Here is a 6,026-nt window from a genome sequence, read left to right as displayed (position 1 = left end):
CACAGATTTTCACTCATTATACATATACCTGTGCTGATTTTGGCTGGGAGAGAATTTTCTTCACAGTAGCTAATATGGGGCCATGTTTTTGATTTGTGTGGAAACAGTGTTGATAACCCAGGGATGTTTTCGTTACTGCTGAGCAGTGCTTACACACAGTCAAGGCCTTTTCTGCTCCTCACCCCACCCCACCAGCGAGGAGGCTGGGGGGGCCACAAGGAGTTGGGAGGCGACACGGCTGGGACAGCTGACCCCAACTGACCAATGGGATGTCTCATACCATATGACGTCATGCTCAGCATATAAAGCTGGGGGAAGAAGGAAGGAAGGGGGGACATTTGGAGTGAAGCAATGTTGTTTATTTGCAACACTTGTCTTTCCTGGGTTTTATTTCTTTATCTTTGTTACTTTCCTTTTCCTTACAATTTATTATTATTATCGCTATGGTTATTATTATTATTATATTCTATTTCAATTATTAAACTGTTTTTATCTCAACCCATGAGTTTTCTCACTGTTACCCTTCCGATTCTCTCCCCCAGCCCACCGGGGGAGAATGAGCGAGTGGCTGTGTGGGGCTTAGTTGCCGGCTGGGGTTAAACCACAACAATACCCTTGATCGAAACACAGTACCTGCACAAAAATACTGTTATACTCCAAACTCTACTAAGAATGCAAGACAAAAATGTTAGTGTCAGGTAATGTTTTCAAACGAAGTCAAATCTGCTCTCTGCTTTACAGGATGATCAACCACATATTGTTAGAGCTCTAGGTCTCCTTCAAAATACTTTAACTGAGAACTCAAAACACTCTTGGTAGTTTCTCTGTAAGCCAAGGCCAAGCAAACTCTGCAAAATTATTTTTTCCCTCCTGAGTCTCAAATCACAACCTCATTTCTGTTATTTATACTTGACTTATGAGAAACCCAATTTTACACTTAAAGCATCAACTTCACACACTGTTTAAAATATAACTTATTTGACAATCACTGGAATGCCACCTCTATTCCAAAGCACTCATGAATTGTCACAGCTGAGTCTGGGGGTTTTTTTTGCCTAGATGCAGTGCTTGTAGTGGAAAAAGCAAGTCCTTTGCACCATACATCTGAAATGCTTCATTCGACTTCTGCACTTTATTTCTTCCAGCTTTCTCTGAGAGAACAAAGAAGAAATCTTCAAAATTGATGACAATAAAAACATGTTCCTCTAGTGGAAAGTTACTAAGAAGTTTGCAGGAAGATAAACTGTTCAAAACCATTCCAATTTTAACAGCAATTAACAGCATTTCCTCTATTACCATACTATCACAAAGTGTTAAGTGCAAAGTTATTTGTGTATAATGCAAGTAGTTCGATCATTAATATAATTTACTTAATAAACATGGCAAGTAAAATTTGTAGTGGAATGTGTAGTACTCTTAACTTAAATAGTAATTGTAACAGAAGTCATCTGAAACATACAAAAACATTAATATTAAAAGGTTATGTTCTTCCATATAGAACATAGCTAAACTTACTGAATTCTTTATTAAATAAAGCAGTAAGTTAGGTAAGCTCCTAGAATAAATCAGAATTTCTCATGGTAAAGTTAAGATGCAAGTTGTCACGATTCGTCAATAACAACTATGAATTTTGGAGAGGTGGCACAAAGACACACCTTAATAGGTATTTCTCACCTGTGACTGCTCAGGCTGCACTTTGAAATACTTTTCTTCTAGTGGCAGTAATGGGGACTGCTTAAGCTGGCACTCTCAGTAGGACATCAAACTATGCCTTCAGCGTATGGCAGGGCAGGCAATTCTGTATAGCGAGAGATGCTTTTTACTCTAATAGCATATCTTACCAATCGAGATTCATTATGTGAGCTTTCCCCTTTTAAAGAAAGAGAAGGACGTACATTGGACTTCAAATGAGAATTCTCAGCTGCTAAAGAAAAAGTTACTAGTAATATTTTAGTTAAACCAAGATTCAGATAACTTGACACCATAAAATACTTCTTTTTGGTTGGTTGGGGTTTTTTTGTTTTGGTTTAGTTTTTTGGGGGTTTTTTTTGGTTTTGTTTTATTTTTGGGGTTGTTTTTTGTTTTTTTTTAACAGAAGCATTCAACTAAAAGGAGGAAAAGCTTTATTTATGTGCCCAGTTTCCACATAAAGGACTATTAGAATTCATTTTAGAAGGAAAATAGGTGCTTTTTCTAATCAATGCTAATTGAATCCGTTACGCTGAATAATGAAGAAAACTTTTGTATGATGACAAGGTAAACATCTCAGAAGAAAAATTACTTCTGAAAGACTAAGGATAAAAATATAGCCTTCTAAAAAAAGAAATAATGAAGTTTAATATTCTTTACCTAAAAGTTGAAGCTCAGTTCAAAAATTTGGACTTGCACAAATAATTTTGATTACCATTCACAGTGGTAATCAGTCACATTTACCTTGGAGGTTACTGAAACTGCCTGTGAAAGTATAAGTTGTACCATTGTTGGTATAAGGTGAATCATTGCGGGGTAACTTAAGGGATTATGTTTTAAGCAAACATGGAGAATTTTGCATGTACCTACACACAAAACAGCGATGTGCTACGCTGAGACACCCAAGACAGCCCTGTGATGACAGCTCTGTATCCTTACTTGTTACCCAAGTCATCTTAGGAAGAACTGCAGTGGTCGACTGCGCCACATTCTCGCCGTAGCCTAGATAACACAAGACAGGTAATTGCGTTTGTTCAAATGGCCTGCGTCACTTTTTATAAAGTAACTTACCTTGACATCATCTTTTTCTGGAGTTCAGTGCGTCCAAAGTCAAACACATCGAGCAGCATATCAGCAGTCCTACATACCTTTGCAAAATATCTCTAAACATATTAAACCCCATGAACTACCCATATAGATTATTCTTAGATACCACTTCTCCCGTAACAAATGCAAGCAACATTCCTGTTGTATGTGGTCATTATAAGCCTATACTCCTTGACAGGAAAGAAAGAAAGAAAAAAAAAAGACCGTTTTCGATGCTAGGTGGAAAAAGAAACCAAATCTCTTAGAAACCATGAAGCCCATCTTCATTACCGCAGGATGAACTCTTTTTCCCACTGAGTACCGGTTCTGACAGTCTGTGTAAAGGCAGCCATTTCTCAGGTAGGCACGTTATAAGCTATTCGGAGCTCTAAGTTATTTGAAAGTGTCAAAATGGAAAAATAACTAAGTTAGTGGAGATCAGAGCAAGACTGGAATACGATGCTCCCCAAAAAGGTGTCCAAAAGGACAGCAGTATATTTTACACTAGACTGATGGACTGTGCTGGTAAAATACCTTTCTCAAAGGAGAGAAGCAAAGGTAGCCATTGTGAACATACACAGGAAAAAAAACAAATACAAGCCACACAAACACATTCTGTATAAGTAACAACTTTATTGTAACTTGATGTGCTGAAACGCAAAAATATTTTCAGCAACAAGGTACAAAAAGTATTTCACCATTAACATCAGCTGATAAAAAAAGGCTGGATGGTTTGATACAACTGTTTACATATCTGAATTCTCTTAATCATTTCCACCCCAAAACAGGTCTAAGTCATTTCACTGGTTTAATTTCTAAAATAGGACTCACTGATCTTAAGCCTTCAAAAAACAGGTTACAAATACGGTGAAGTTCCTTGCCAAACATTTGAAATAGTGAATTCCCTTTACAAACGTAGTCCATTTACTGTAAGCAGAAGCCAAGTTATCAGACTAAGTCAGTGTCTTGCTAGCTAAGAAGCTAAGCTCTGCACTAAATATACTATCAACACCAGACAAAGAGGACAGTTAACATTCCATTTGTCAATTACAAAAAAATAAATCAGTTAAGCTTAGGAATTTTAACCGACTGTTAAATTCAACAAAATTCAACAATATTTCAGGTAGCAATACCTCACAATTGCAATTCACTGTCTTTTATGAAACACAGTTTCAAATACTGCACATCGGTTTATTCTCCCAAGGGAGAAACCTTTCCATGAGGATTTAAAAGGAACATAATCTCCGTGTAGGTCTTCTACTGACCTTCTGTGCAAAGGTGAATTTTATACTAAATACTCAATGTTTAGAAAAACATCAGAACTAGAGAAACTTGTAAAAGTAACTTTGTGTCCATGATTATCACATTTTGACATACACTTATCTTGTAACAGCAAATATTTTCACATTTTCACAAAAATATACCATTACTCAACTTGTATCTGTAAAACTCACTCCACTTTTTTTGTGTTCTTTCTACCTCAGTGAAGCTGAATTTAGGAAGCAAGAATCAACATGCAACAGAGCTCAAATGGGTAATTTGTAACTTTTCTGTCTCAATTGTGTATCAAATAGCATTTCCTTCACCTTTGAAAATACCTTTTAAAAAGATCTTGTATCCTGTTAAATCTTCCCTTCATTACAAGAGTTTCCTAAAAAAGGCACAATGTGTTCATACTTCTGCATGCAGTAAATGGACTAGGAAATAAGGATTATTTATTGAAGCATCTTCCACCCAAAGCATCTCCTTAGGAGAGGTTCAAATGGAAAAAAAAAAAATATATATAATACATAACAGCATTTTAACAGCAAATTGAGTCCTTATTTTTAGAAAGTCATTCTTGACAAAAAACACCGCACAGTCATACACACACGCGCACGCACACACAGGACACATGCAGGGTTCTCCCCAGAAAAGTATGGAAGCGATGGTTCACATATATCTGAGGGAGTAGTGTTGGCAAGCCAAAACATGGCACCTTCATACATTATATTCCTAATCTGTATAGAAAACTAAGGAAAAAACCCTAAGATTTCAGCCTGAAAAAACTGTCCATTGTATTAGATAGTTTTATATCTGCTGCACTTAGAACTGACAACTGAGGTTTTGAAGGGCAAGCTCTTGAGATGTGGGGAATAAAAACAAGCTACTGAATCTGAAGAAGGTTGTAATTACCAGCTATCCTGTTCCAGTGAGAACACTGCATGTAGTTAATTAAAGAATAGAAGAGGTGAATAATTAGTGCACTCACTTAAGAATACAGCAACTGGTTTACCTTTTTCTTAAGAGCTGACAGAAGTTGAAAACATACATAATAAATAAAATCAGATCTGAACAGATCAATTATCAGGGTTGGTTTTTTTTTTCCTGTTAATGTAATGTATGGTATACACTGCCTAACTTGAAAAGTGGACACTCTACGATGTAGATAGTACAGCACAGTGTCTGACATTTTTTGGTACAAAGTGTATTAAGCTTCTAAAAAAAAAGTCTTCATAAAAGTCCTTAAGCTTTCCATTAGATCACTCTATGTTGTTACTTTAGAACAAGCTGAACCGGACAATCATTATAGCATTAAATATTCAAGTCACTTTGTATGTTAGAGCTGCAAGTTTTACCAGTGATGAATATGAGGATATATAGTCTAACGCATTACGCAGTGCAGCAAAAACATCACTATTTTGGAGGGAACAATTACCTTTACGTCTTATTGTGAAGAATGCTTATGAGACCTCATTTCAGATAAATATTTAAAAACTGATAAAAGGATAAATCTCTAAATATATAATTTGATGCCTTACGTACTATTAAAGTTTCTGATTTTACACTTCATCCATCATAAAGATTTAGTTAGAAGATAAGAAGAAAATGCATGTTTAGAGGTTATTTTAGTCTTCAAAATTGGACTGGGCATTTTTTCCAATTTACCTTTGCTAATGGTTTACTAGATGCCAAAGTATAAAACTATATACTCTTTCCTCTAAAAATTTCGTTCAGAGCAATTCAGATGAATCTTAATGAAATGAGGATGGAGATAGATTTTAAGATAGTAAACAACCTGAAATTCTTCCTCTCTCCTCCCTGCATAACGTTTTTTAATAGGCGAACTAAAACCCTTACGCAAAGATGTTTATAAATTACGTGAGATCTCTCATTCCCCACTTCTAAACCCAAGTCTTCCCAAAAAAGAAATATAGCATATTATCACTATTACAGTAAACTCAATGCAATAACTCAGGAAACATTTAGAG

Source organism: Fulmarus glacialis, unplaced genomic scaffold, assembly GCF_000690835.1.
Source record: "Fulmarus glacialis isolate BGI_N327 unplaced genomic scaffold, ASM69083v1 scaffold16701, whole genome shotgun sequence".
Taxonomy (NCBI): Eukaryota; Metazoa; Chordata; class Aves; order Procellariiformes; family Procellariidae; genus Fulmarus; species Fulmarus glacialis.
Note: the sequence above shows the minus strand (reverse complement) of the source record.